The sequence below is a fragment of the Semicossyphus pulcher genome, unplaced genomic scaffold, assembly GCF_022749685.1.
Source record: "Semicossyphus pulcher isolate SPU_LCO1_2020_fin unplaced genomic scaffold, fSemPul1.0.p SCAF_26, whole genome shotgun sequence".
Taxonomy (NCBI): domain Eukaryota; kingdom Metazoa; phylum Chordata; class Actinopteri; order Labriformes; family Labridae; genus Semicossyphus; species Semicossyphus pulcher.
Genome location: NW_027211700.1, coordinates 4050001 through 4065289, shown reverse-complemented (window position 1 = coordinate 4065289; position 15289 = coordinate 4050001).

Genomic DNA, 15289 nt, shown 5'->3' with positions numbered 1-15289 from the left:
CAAACAGTGTATGAACTGATGACACACTCTGATGTAATCCTGTTTCTCACACTGCTCTCTGTGTCAGTGGAAAACATGATGACGGCCTGATACAGCTCATAAAATGTCAACATGTGAAGACAAAACAAATCCAGAGCATCTTTTAGTCTTCACAGGAAAATAGTATCATGGCACACAAACTATCCTCTGATGGAGTTACGGTTTCAATCTAGTGCTAGCTCTTGTGTTGTAAATGTAATGAAGTTGTGAACTATTTTGCGTTGTTATTGAACAGACTTACAAAAGGCTGTTTTGTTTGTCATATTAGATCGTTAAATTTACATCCAGGCTGAAACTGAAATATTTTTTTTATCACAATAAAAGAACTTTTCTCCTCCTGGATTCAGCTTTTTCTTTATTCAGTGTCAGTGGATCCATGTAACTATAGGGCCCTGCCTTTTCATTCATGTGTGTATTGTATTATTATAAAACATTGTATTCATATCCTCATATTTATAGCATGCATTATAGACAGATTATCATTTTATTTATTTGTGAATACTGTTTATTAGTTTTCTTTTATCAGTACAAATGACAAAGATAAACAACATTCCCAAGTTCAAAATGTAAATCTTGAGTTTTTGCCTTCTTCGTTTCCAAAACAACCCCCGTTCACACGCAGCACAGTTATAAAAAATCCCTGTCCAAACAAAAATGCAAAAACACAACAGAAACGCTGCTGTCATGCAAATAAGAAGAATCCTGGCCAGTCAAAAGTCTGAGAAAATCTATCCCAACGCCTTTGTTCCTCAATGCAGTTGACGAGTAACGCCCCCAATGTTACTTCTTCCTCACCGACCAATCAAAGTCAAGAAGGGGCGGGATTTACAATATCAACTTTGTCAACAACAATGGCGGAGGAGAAGCTAATCGTTTCGTTTTTTCGATGGTACAATTTCCAGGTGTAGAGCTGCTGCTGATGGCAGGGCATGATTATTTTACATTGTTGTGTTTTCTCCGTAAGATTTCCTTGAATAAAACAAATATTAAGCATACAGAGAGATTTAAAACAGACTTAACAGTCACTACTGAGGGAAGCGGAAGTGCCGCCAGACAACCGCCTGTAACCTAGCAACAGTAACCGCGCTGCCAGCTCAAAAAACCCTTGTAGTGTACACGGGTCCAAATCTTTTCGCTAAAACAAAGGAGGACATTGGTCCAAAACAACCCGCTGCCTTGACTAAGAGAGCTGACTTATAGGAGAATACTTTCACTGTAAAAGTTTAAGTATGGTATCTAATTAAAATGTTTTTTACTTGAGCAAATGTGTTTTTCTCAAGTTTGTTTTCCTGCAGTTCAGGAAATTCTCATATTTTATTCTATTCAGGTTGACTTTTGCACGACCTATCCAAACATTAAAGATGCATTTATTCTTAGATTTTATTTTGAGTATTAAAAATGAATTGCAAATAATGGTTGAGCGTTCAGTTCGTCTGCCACAGACATACTAGTGTTTGTTTTTCAACCCTTTTTGGCAGAAGTTTACAGCCAGCAACTTGAAAGCAGAATTCAGAGTGTATTTCAGTGCTTACTCTTTGAGAGGCCGTCATTAGGAAACGAGCTGTTTATAATTAAGTTGTTAATTATAGGTATGTTAGTATGAACATATTGATACTGTAAAGATGCCAAAGTCCACCACACTCTGCCTCAGTCCCCTTTAATTTACCTCCATCATCACCACCCACATCCCCCCGTCACACACGCAAACACTTAGCCTCATTGCGTCAGCTTCATATCACTAAAATTAATCTGTTTCTCACACACACACACACACGCACACACACACACACACACACACACACACACACACACAAACTGTAAACATTAACAAGAGGGCTCTGAGTTCGCTCACAGAAAACAGTTTACGTCAGAAACAAAACAGAACTCCCGTAACCCCCCCCCCACACACACACACACACACACGCACACGCGCACACACACACGCACACACACACACACCAAACAAACAAACAAACAGAGATGTATCCATGATTTTAATGAAAAATGTACCTTTACTCAAGAACTGGCCTCTTGAATGGAACACTCCATAATGTTAAGCTACTTTATACACTCCAGACATTAAAGAGGTTTACATCACATTGTTTACTTTTCCTCCACCTCGTTTATCGCAGCTACTTGTTACATTTCTGTTTACAAGTTTCATCATTTAAAAACTTTATCAAATAAAATGCATGTGGTGTTAAACCTGAACTGATCGCTAGTTAGCCCAGGGCTGACACACAGAGACAGACAACCTTTCACATGCATGTCTTTGGACTGTGGGAGGAAGCCGGAGTACCTGGAGGGAACCCACGTATTCATGGGGTGAATCTGCAAACTCCACACACCCTTATGTCCGAACTTGGATTTGAACCAGGAACCTTCTAGCTGTGAGGCGCTAACCACTGCACTGTGCAGCCCCATCTGGGGGTCATCTTTTATATAAAAATAAATTCCAGTTAAAATAACTCAGGATGGGGAGCCAGTATAGCTCCAAACCCCCGCCCTTTGCTGCATGTCATCCCCACTCTTTCTTCCCTCATTTCCGACTCTATCCCCTGTCCTGTGTATTAATTGCAAAGGCCAAAAAATAACAGCTTTAACATCAGCAGTCATCTCCATGGCTGGGCCTGTCTGCTTCTAAACTGCAGTGTACCAAGGACAGGCTGAACAACACGTTTTCAGATTGGCAGGTTTGAGACATCATAAACCTAAGGAGCCAATCCCGTTAATGTACGGGGTGACGCTATGCACATCATCATTATGTGTAACCTATGGCAACCACTTTGGCGATGCATGAGCCAGCTATAACTGTCATCGTAATTTTTGGAAACTCACTACTGACTACTAACGTTAACATTAATTACTACTACTAATTTCAAGCTAGCTAAGTTTCAACAAGTTGCCACTAAACCATCGCAGAGAGTTGGTTTTGCTTTCACGACGGAGGGGGCAGCTGGAAATTTGCATAGTGGGCGGGGCCTAATGAGGGAGAAGGAGGAGATGCATTGGGAGGATTTTTACAAGGTGATTAAACGTATTTTGCAGACACAATTTATCATTTCAAGCAGAGCATTTTATATGTCTTAAAACATGACAGGAGCTGCTCTTTAAAGAAGCCCTTTTTACATTGCAATTCTTCCACAGTGCCATACAGAGGCCTGCTTAGTGTTGGAACGACTTCGCCCCACCATTCATACTCATTCACATATAAAGCTGTAACAGTCCCGCCATGAACTGACAGCGTAAAAGGGGCTAGTGTCAAAGTTGATTGCCAATTCATCAGGTTTCAGATCAGATTGGCAAATTTATATTAATGAGGACACGCACTAGCATCGAGCACAGTGTACTTTCCTTCAGTGCTCCATGTGGAACAATCACAGTTGTTGCAGTCTGCACCACTGCGACGTGTAGATAGATTTTCCCTTCCATTATAAATCAGGCTTAACTCTCAGTAACAAAGCAAATAAACCAGATGTTCAACAGATTCCTTTGAATACAAAAAGTGCAGGAATTTCATTTCTTTTTTTATCATCGTTAGAAACTGCAGACAAAGTTTGAATTGAATTACAACAGGATTTGCAGGTGTTTGCTCTAAAGGTTAGATTTTTGGTCTATTTACGGACATTTCTCTCAGTTGGAGACCTTTCCCAAGTAATCCAGCCAGGTCATCTTTACATTAGTGTTTAACTCTATAAGTTCAAGACAGCTCTGCAGTGACATCTCCACCTGGAAACAAACAGTGAGACAGAAACAGGCAGCAGACGGTGCCAGGCAGAGCGCTGCAGGTCGACAGAAAGGCTACCTGTTGGTTTTGATCCCAGCCTGCTGACACACAGCGCTGCATGTGTTAACAGATGTCACATTTCACCCTGAAACAACCCGAAAAACATGACACACTCATCATCCACCGCCTCCACGCGTCATGACTAAACGGGGCCATGAGGACGGAGGCCAAGTCATGATGTCATCGACGCTTCAAAGCTCGACTTTAATGAAGTGCAGATGGAGCTGAGAGGAGAGAAAGAGATTCTTTGTTTTCAGCTCAATTTGTACAAATTTGCTTTATTGTGTCATGTTTGTTCTAAATCTTGTTCAATGTTTTGGCAGAAGAGATTCAATGCCTGTTAGACCACACAGAGAAAAGTGTATATTTTTTAATCAGGCACTAAAAAGGACCAGGTGGATTTTTACCTAATCTGCGATTGAAGAGCCGTGCTGGGTGAACTTTGACCTGTAACCCTTCACTGCAGTCTGCAGCAGAACAGCTTCTTGTGTCGGTCTGAAGCAGATATTCACGCTTATGGAAAGTTCAATGACTGTAGTGTTAGTGTTCGTTACGTCTCCTCTCGCCGTTCCTCCTCTACTCTGCTACTCGGGAACAGAACGCTGCAGGAGCCCCATTTGTCGACAGAGCTGTCAATCATGAGGCCACGCCCCCTTTTTATAGCATCAAATAACTAATTAAAAGTAAACTTGTGAGAAAAATGAACACTTGGACATAAATCAGCATGATAAGAACTAACTATAATGACAGAAGCCATGTTTGAGAAAAATGTATTTAGATTTTATAGTTTGACTCATGTCCCATCTGTTAACATGGAGGAGGCGGGGCTTATGAGCTATACTGCAGCCAGTCAGCAGGGGGCGATAGAGAGGGTTTGGCTTCACTTTTAGGGAGCTGTCATGTCAACCATCTTTTTATACAGTCTACGGATTGTACCTGTAACTTTTCTGTCTACAGTAGCAAGCCTGCTCTCGTTAGCTTTAGCGCTAGAATTTTTAATCGTCGCTTCTCTTCTTCCTCTGAGTCCAGCCTTAGCTACAGCCAATGGACTGACAGGACAGGTAGAAGGAGGAGGATACTGTGAGGAGAGGTGAGTGATGTAAAGCAAGAATCTCTCTTGAACTTCTGGAAGGACGGTTGAAGCTGCGTTGTTGCAGTGATGATGGAAACTTGAGATCTGAGTTGATCCAGGCAGAGCGCTGAGGAGGAGGAGATGTGTCTGATACATTTTTGGGAGGGCTAAAACGAGGACGGGATTTGGAGTCTCATTAACATCCTCCATTGAATCCTCTAGAAGGAGAAAACCTCTGCTCTCTGTTAAAGTCTGTTTCATGAGTCAGCCTGCTGTCTGAACTCAAGGGTCCTTTTATTGTTTTAATAAGAAATGTGGATGAAATCACTGAACACGGGCCATGTCGTCTTTCCATCAACCCTGTGTGTGGTTCATACTGTTCATGTAACTGGAGCCGGCTATAAAATGTTTTATGCTATAAATGTTTTAAAGGTCCTCTCAGAGTTTTTTGTGATTCCCTGTTGAGTTTAATGAAGATGGACGATGTGTCTCCGCCTCCCCTTGTTGTACAGAAAATAACCCTGTAATACTCCCACTGTTTTGGTCACACAGCTGATTTTCAAATCTGTTTCTCAAACTTGAAAGTCAGCCTTTCAACCTCCTGCACTCACAGCGAGGAGAGAGATATCAGAGAGTGAATGAGTCTGCACAGGGAGTCCTCTGAGGGGCAGCAGCAGGATTAGATATTTGTGGAAGTGGACATGCCCCTAATGTACACAGGACAGAGGACACGAGGGACTGATGAGGATGTGACCTCAAGAAGTGGACCGACTTTAGGAAGTAAACTGAGTGTAGATAAACAAAGAGAGACAGTAGAAGACACGCACACCAACACATACACACGAACGTTTGATTTAACAACTTAAAAACTTCTTAGGATTATCAATACGAACATTTTTGCTACACTGGGGCAAGTTACTCACCGTAAGTCCTTTTCACTTCCAGCTCCTCAAATACAGCAGCTGGCTCAGTGACCCATCGCTTCAAAATGTGACGCTTTAGGTTCCTCACTGTTAGCGTAAAGGTTTGATGTGTGATGATTGCATCCTCTAATTACTCTTACTTTCTTAAGAATAACTTTACTGTTCTCCACATCAGCTTCACAACAACACTTCCTTATTCCTGATCACATGTCACCGAACTGACCAATCAGAGGCAAGGAGGCCTTAGTGTCAGGTAAAAGTGAAGGAAACCACAGAGGTTGACTTAAAAGAGCTTTAATGATGCTGCAGAAATATATTTAAACATGCTAACTTGTAAACACAAATATATGAATGGTAATTTATATGTATAAACTGTATGAATATATATTTACATTGGAAAGTTTTTGACAGTCAGTGGTTTGTAACCGCCTCAGAGAACTTTCCAGGTGAATCAGAATTGGCTGTTCAAGAAGACATTGAAACAACTTTCTGAATGTTTTCAGTCACATCACCACGGTTTTTAACTTTAATGCTTAACGGGATAAAAGATTTAAGTCATCTTATGTCTCGAAAAAGAAAAACAAGCCAGTTAAAATTAACAGCAGCTCAGCTCTCAGTCTTAAAGCCCCAACAAAGAATATCAGAAATACACCGATTTCTAACATGACACTACTTTATTCTTTTGTCCAGTCCATGTGGTGAGAGAGAGACGTCAGCTGATGATTTATTTCTCAGTAAAAAGCTGGTGAGGAGGAACCCTGAAGGAGTCCTAACCTGAGTACAAGGTACCAAGACCAAGACAGTGGCTGTAGCTAAGGCCGGACTCAGAGGAAGAAGAGAAGGAGGCAGAGCTGCTGCTGATGTTTCCAAGCAACGATAAACATTCTAGCGCTAAAGCTAACGTTAGCTGGCGTGCTGCTGAAAAGTTACAGGTACAATCCACAGTCTGTATAAAAAGTTGGACAACATGACAGCTCCCTAAAAGTGAAGCCAAACCCACTCTATCGCCCCCTGCTGACTGGCTGCAGTATAGCTCATAAAGCCCGCCTCCTCCATGTTAACAGATGGGACATGAGTCAAACTATAAAATCAAAACACACGTCAAATACATTTTTCTCAAACATGGTTTCTGTCATTATAGTTAGTTCTTATCATGCTGATTTATGTCCAAGCGTTCATTTTTCTGACAAGTTGACTTTTAATTACTTATTTGATGCTGTAAAAAGGGGGTGTGGCCTCATGATTGACAGCTCTGTTGATTAATTCTGTTCCCAAGTAGCAGAGTAGTGGAGGAACAGCGAGACTAACCATGAATATCTGCTTCAGACCAACACAAGAAGCTGTTCTGCTGTTAAACACGCCGACGTGCCGGATCTTTGCTGTTTTTTTCAAGTAATTTAAGTGTGTGTTTTGGTTAGTGGAAGTGGCTCCAAATGACGTCACCAGTGCAAGATGGCAGCGCCCGTCACGGGGGTATATTGCAGTGTTGTGACCAAGTCATCTTTGCTCAAGTCCCAAGTAAGTCTCAAGTCATTTGGTCCAAGTCTCAAGCAACTCTTGAGTCATTTTTTCTTGGGCAAGTCAAGTGAAGTCAAATCAATTCCATAGTTAAGTTGGTTGTACCTGAGGAGTCGAGAGTGAGAACAGCCCGCTCAGACCGTACACACAGAGTGAGGAAGTTTATATGTTTTCCCAGGAGTCAGAAAACTTGATTAAATGATGACTGATGCTGTACCAGGAGTCGGTTTGTGTGTAAGTGTAAGATGATGTCATTCAGCCACACTGAGCCAAAACAAATCTCACTCATATCCATCAATTGTTCTTTCTCTGCAATCTGCACACACTCTCTTACACACACACACACACACACACACACACACAGGCGCTGCTCTTCTGTATCAAAACCCTTCAGCTGGCAGCGGAGCCCTGATTCAGCATTACATCACTGTTTCCTCGTCCAGGCCCCGCAGCCAAACAAACACTCTCACTCACACACACACGAACACAGCAAATTAGTGAGGCTTTCAGAGAACATCCATCACATCGAGCCGTTTTTTCCTCAAAGCTTAACGTTTGGAAAGACAACATGATTAGCTCCAGCCGGCAGCAGAGGGATGTCTAATCTGTGAAACACACGAGGAGGTCTGTTGACTCTGACGTCAAAGCTAAACGGCGTCACGGAAACACAAGAAGTCACACACAAATCGAAGAACATGGGAAAGGACAAAGGCTGGTTTTCATACGGGAATGTTCGAGATAGTTCGTGCTTGTGATGAACACATACAGTATAAAGATGATCTCTCCACGTTCCTGTGATGTGAGCGATGTTTTACTCTCCCCGATCTGCTCGGAAGAACGTCGTGGCCGCACCGATTTCAAATTCTAAACATTAAACATGTTCAATGTTTGCGATGTGATATCCTGTTGTTGGGGGGAACCCCGAGGACAGCCGGGCACGCACTCTGTGGATCCTCACATGGAACCAAACGATCAGCCAATCAGGAAGCAAGCTGAGTGAAGGAGAGAGCACAACAACCGCAGCCATGGCGACAAGAGCAGCATAAAGTAACATGTGCAACCCGTGTTCACACCGTCTCCACCACTTCATCCACAGTTTGTTCTTTTTTCTTTGTGAATTTTCATTAAAAAACTATCATCAACAATTCTTCCTGCCCGTCGTCGGCCATGTTTGTTTACTCTAAACTCTCGTTTGGCCGCGAGAGATGTAGTGAGATTTCTAGCTGTGAGAGTCGGACTCTGGTTGTTGGTGTGGTGTGCTGTTTGGGTCATATCGTTGCTCTCCACACTACAGGAGCAAAACTGTTCAATCTGTCATTATCTGTCGTCATGTGTGGGCTCTCTCACGTTTTACACATCTGTTAAGATTTCAAACAACTTTTAGTGAGTGCCGGGCTTTACAATGTTACGCTACAATCTTTTTCCGTAGTTTAGGTTGGAAACAGTGTGCGCTTTTGTGTCCTTATGAGGCTGCGCTGCGGACATAGGTGAGGACAGCGGACGAGCAGCGGAGGAGCAGCCCCGCCTACTCCCCGAACAAAGTACCCAGAGCCGTATAGAGAGGGGGTCGCGTCAGTGGAGGTCCAACGTGCTCCATGATCCTCCATTGCGATGCCGCAAATCACTCACTCACTCACATACAGACCCGTGTGTAGGGCTGCCAAAAAGGTCAAAAGAAATGAGACAAACATGTCAGTAGCAGAAACAGTTTGAATCCGTGTCATGACTTTAGTTGTGTAATTCACACACACACACACACACACACACACACACACAGTCAGTGTCTGTCTGTTCCTTCCTTCAGCTGTACAAATGAGCTCATTCAGGATGAGTTTTATCAGGGCCCTGGAGAGCCAATAAATCAGCGTATGTGTGTGTGTGTGTGTGTGTGTGTGTGTGTGTGTGTCTGTGTGAGTGTGAAACAAAGACACACGCCGACACACAGGGAGAGAACATAACGCTTATACTTCCGTGAACGTCCCTTCTTACTGTTTTACTATCTGGGAATCTGTCCTGCTGACCTTTCCCCTGCAGACACACACACACACGCACACACACACACACACACACACACACACACACACACACACACACACACGTATACATAAACGCATACATCTGGCCTCCTCATTACAAATTAAAAGCCCATAGTGTCAGCACGGCCTGCAGTGTGGTTGTGCGTTTTCCTCTCTCTTCTCTCCGTATGGATCCTTCCTGAACACCACCTCCACATGAAATCAGCGATGGATTCCTTTCATGAAGCCTTTGGACGTCTGCTGTTAAATTACAGTGTGCAGCGTGCGGTGGGAGGCCGCTCGGAAAAGAGAAGACCATCTTTCAGCCTCGTCTCCCTGCTGACGAAGCCCCTCTGAACACTGAATCACAGAAATGTTGGATTACGCAGGTTAAACGTCGGGCGGGTTTCCATAAAAGTCTTGGAAAATGTATCCTGTAGATATCTCTGTGTCATACGTATGCTCGCTTTTTGTCCATAATAAGAAGAGGATTAAGATAACGTTTTTCACCTGGACAGGAAACTGATCTGTTATCACCGAGCTGAAAGAGCTGCTATGGAAACTACTGAATAACTCAGAGACACCAAGAGACATCGCAGTGCGTCCGTGTGTCTACAGATTCACCTACATCAGATTCCCTCAGTTCTGTTTTCACGATCTTTCAACTCTTGTGTCTGATTTCGTTTTCCACCCGCTCTTTTCTGACGCACATACGAATGTTTTTCATTTCCACTCAACATCAAAAAGATCTGATGTCAGAATCTGAGAGTGTGAGAGCCACGTTTGGAGCCATCTGGCACCACGGGGGCAGCTCAGAGTTCAGCTTTCCCCGACCAGCATGAGGACCACGTTGACACCAACAAACAGCACCTGTATGAAGCCGAGCGCGGGGGCCATGGATCCTCTGCATCATCGGACTTTTCCCCTCAGTGGACGCCAGCTTCTTGAACTATCCATGACACTGTGAAACCCAGTCCTACCCCGAGACTGTTTACACTATGTGCCCTTGAACGGTGTGTGTGTGTGTGTGAGGGGAGTTAACAACCTCAGCTGGAAGCAACCATCTCAAAGGAATGGCACACAATGAAGACATTTAAAACCCTCTCCGAGCTCCACTATCAATTACAGTTTATCCCCTTCAGTCTCCATGTAAACACAAACAGAGGGAGAAATAAAAGTTAAAAATAGTCGGATTAATTTTCAATCACATCCTGTTTTGTTTCCACGTAAGTTGCCAGAGCTTATCACGACAGTTTCCCTTCATACGTTTTATTATCTGTCCGTGATAGCACCAAACAAATGCGCGCACACACTGATCCCGCTTTTCACGTCCAATGTTTTCATGACGTTTGCTGCATAGCTCTGCGCTGAGACATCCTCGTTTTACGATCAGACTTAAATGTTGGTTTGCGGTGAGCCGTATAAATCATATTTCACTCCTTCTCTCTTATGCAACTTTTCAACATGAAAACGCAGCGGGTCCAGAGCTGCTGTCAGCCAGGCCAGAAGCCGCACGCATGAGCTCATCGCCTCCGAGCTTTCTGTTACTCCTTGACCTAAAAAAGAGACTCTGTCGGGGCACAGAGTTGAGTTTGAATATAAACCGCATGAGTCAAGGTCTGTCAGCGAGAGCAGTGATGGCAAATTAGCTGCTTTGCTTTTCCAAACACCCTTTGTGTTGGAAATCCGCCTGCTGTTATTCCAGATCTGTCACAGCAGCTCAGGAGAGGAGAGCCAGACGGGCAGAGCTTCTTTGGAGGTGTTTATTATTCAAAGATCACAGGACTGAGAGGCAGAAACAGAGGAGCTAACAGCGAGGAAGGAGGTAAAACTGTGGTGAAAACTTGTGGTGACAAGGAAGGAGGGAAAAAAGAGAGAGATTGAAGCCGCAGGCAGATTAAAGCTCAGACAAGAGACCAGCAGAAATGTTCCACTCGCTCTTCAGTGTGCTGCGGTGTGTGTTGGGCCGGTGGTTTGGTTGCAAGGTCTACTGAGCTGCACGTGCAGACGGGACCATCCCTGCTCCTATATGACGTTTACATTTAGATTAATTCTACAGTTTATTGCGTGGATGCAGGTTTCAGTGATTCATTATTAATGCCAAATTTGCTATATCTGCTGTCCTGGGTCCTCTGCTGTACTCTCTATACACACACGACTGCGTTGCCACTTTAGACTCTAACACCATTGTAAAGTTTGCCGATGACACAGCCGTGGAGGGCCTGATCTCTAACGATGATGAGAAGGCCTACCGGTCGGAGATCACCCACCTGCAGCACTGGTGCCAGGAGAACAACCTCATACCTCATAGCTCCCGCTGTAGCCGCGGTACGGACTGGGCCCGATCAAAGTGCTTGTTTTTGCCACTGACAGGCTCAGATTGTTACTCCAGCTGTCCAACAACATTAGAGATGTTAGGTCTACTTACTCAGTAGATAGTTGCCTGTTTGCTCCCTGTGGTCTTGGCCACCTGCTCTAGTTAATTTTGGGCTCATGAAAGAAAGTCTGCAGCACAGCCTGTTGATCAGAGAGAGGGAATCCTCTAACGTGGTTACACAGCGCTGTGTAGTGTCCGAGGTATCATCCCTGGACACGGGGGCTTCACCTCGGAGTTCACATCACTCACCTGCACCCGCCACATAAACATCATATTGAAAAAAGCTTGTCAATGGCTGCACCATCTTAGACGCCTCAGAGACTTTAAGCTCCCCCTCAGAGTGCTGAAAAACGTTTACACCTGCACTAGAGAGAGCATTATGTCTGGGAGCATTATTACCTGGATGGGGAACAGCACCAAACAGGACTGCTTGGCCCTTAAGAGGGTTGTCCACTCGACCAAGCGAACCATCAGAACCACCCTCACAAAGCTGCAGGACATTTACCACGTGCAGGAAAAGGGCAATAAAGATCTCTGGGGATCACAGCCACCCATCGCAGCAGAGGGCTAAGACTGAGAGGAATGGGTCAGGAAAGGACCTTTGAAGACAGCATTTATCCAGAGAGATACTGAGTCCCTGGTCTAATAAAAATGTCTTAACGAAACCATAAAAATATGTTGGCTCTATCCACTGAGCACACTCAGACATGTTCTTTCTTTGTCTGTTGTGTGTCTGTAACAGAACAGCTGGAGGCACAGGATCAAGAAGTCTGCACTCAGAGCTGCATTAAATCATCTGACGCTTCCTGAAACAAGCGGAGCTAATTGTTCTACAGTCACAACATCCAGGGATCAGAGCGCGTTCGCTTCAGTATATCTACAGCGAAGTCAGCCGACCTCCAGCACCGGCCCCGGCTTGCCTCCTCCTAACCGTCCTCCAAATCTGTAACTGGATAAAGTCGCTGTAATTATACAGAACTGATGAAACATGTAGGAACACAACTGGTTGTTCAGGTGTTCGTCAGGGATCATCATCTGTCACATAAAGAGCCGGTCTGTTTCAGCCTGATCGGAAACATGCTGACCTTTACATTTAAACCGTAAACCTTTGTTAAAATGTCAGAACCGAGCCGGACCTGTAGAAGCTTCTCTTTATCATTTTGGTCTCTTGCATGTTGAAAAAGATGATAGAAATATGTTTGTCTTTAGCCAGGGAACATTTGCAATGTAAGCTTTTTGGACAAACACTTTCTCTGTGGCAAAAGCTGAATATTGTGTCATATTTAGGGGGTTTTAGTTGTTGTGCAGGAAAAGATGTTCCAACGAAAACAGGAAATAAATAAGGGAACTGGCAGAGAGAGACAATGGAACAGAACGTGTGTTATCCTGCAAAGCTGAGGGAACTGATGACGGATACACAACGTTGAGTAAATAGAAGTGGTTTGGATATCTGGCCTGCACGGTGTTGCAGCGGTTAGCGCTGTCGCCTCACAGCTAGAAGGTTCCTTGTTTGAATCCCAGTTCGGACGTCTAGGGGGTTTGCATGTTCTCCCGGTGCATGCAAGGGCTCCCTCCGGGTACTCTTTTCCTCCCACAGTCCAAAGAGAGTGTGAAAGGTTGTCTGTCTCTCTAGCTGTGTTCCAATCCAGGGGCTGCAGCCTTCGAAGGCTGTATTTGCCACTGATTGCGTCACAGAAGCGCATCGTAAGGCTGTTCCGATTTGAAGGCTCCTTCCGACAAATGTGTCCTCCGTTTCCCGGGCCGCGAAGGATCCATTGGGTGCATCCTTCACGGCCCAACGTATCCCAAGATGCATTGCGCTCCAATTCAAATGAAATGGTGGACTTTTACGCGGCCGAGGAATACACTTTAAAATGTAAAAGCTTTTGGTTCAGCTCAATCGAATAGCTGGTCTTACACATGTTTAAGAAAACGAAAGGGCCCTTGAAACAAATTATCTTTAAAATAACATGTTAATTTACTTGAGGTTAGTTTTGCCAGCTAATTAGCCTGCTAGCTATCTGTTGCTAGGCAACAGGAGCAGCGTTTGGTGACGCAAGGGCGGCCAAGACCGTCTCATTTCAGTTCTGCTTTAACGGTCTACGCAGGCTATGAATGGAGCTTCCTCCGTGGACCGCCTCCTTCGAAGGCTGCAGCCCGTGGATTGGGACACAGACTACGTGTCAGCCCTGTGATTGGCTGGCGATCAGGCCAGGGTGTAACCCCGCCTCTCGCCCAATGACAGCTCCAGCCCCCCAGTGACCCTGAACAGGGTAAGCGGTATAGATAATGGATGGATAGTTTTGGTCGTCGTTGCCAACCAAATTTCCCGTCTTGGTTTTCCATCACTGATAATATATTATCTTAGCTACTGAACATTTTCTTACTGTCCGTCAGCGAGACAGGCGGACATTAAAACATTTACAGTAAAAAACTTTCTTTCAGTTTGAAGCTCCTGTGAGGAGTTTCTAATTGGTTATGAAACAGACAGTAAATAATACTGATGTCTCTGTATGGGCTCCAAACATGAGACCATCAGCGACAGGATTCATTATATCTATACTTATTTATAATGCCTGTTTCCGCTGCCACGTGCATACATAGGGAATGATCGTCCACCCGCTCTGTCCACAGGGGGCGCCAAAATACACACAAAGTGACAGTTCCTCACAGTAGCATTAAGGTCAGGTCACTGTGTTTAGATCCTGGTTGCTTAAATTTTAACTTTAAACCAGATTAATTGGACTTTTATGTTTATGTAAATAAACTTTATTCCTAAGTTTAATGAATTAATTCTCTAGCCTATAAACAAACTGAGAAGTAGACTCACTTTCCCTCTGGTTTCATACAGTTAGCTTCTTTTTGCAACCAGTGGCGTCGCCCCCTGCTGGCCGTCAGACAGAGAGCAGGTTTAAGGTTTCTCCTCTTCTCTCTCCTTGTTGCCCTCGGTGCCTCCCTGACAGATTAAGTGCTGATTGAATCTGTTCACTGTTTGTCTTCTCTGAACGTTTGTGATCAAACCAGGACCACACACACACACACACACCTCGGGGCACAGGTAGCACACACAAACACACATCTGGTTTCAGTCTATGTAAAGCTGTTAGTCCCTGTAAATGGACTGACCGGTTCAAGTGTCCTCTCAGTGGACTCCTCTTCAAAGCTGACGGCTGACGTATACGAGCGCTGAAGCTCACTGCGTTTTACAAGCATGTTTTTTTTCAAGCAGTGTTTCTAATGAGAGAGCGCAGAGAGGACGTTCCACGAAAGCAGAGGATCTCTGAAGGTCAGCTGTGATTTTACGAGAAGCTTTGACTCTTAGAAGAATTAGGGAATTTATTAGAGCATTCTGTTCGTGGTTTAAGGGATTTTAAGGTCCAAGAATTACACTTAATTATACTGAAAACAACCAGTTAGGCAGGAAGAAGGTTAATTTACATTATCAAGCAACTCTGCGTCAGAGAAGCTCTGAAGGGTCACGTGTTTATCCACAGAGGGAACATCGAAACACGAGGACCTGCCCTTTTAAAACATCATGTTTTTTTATTCATATTAATT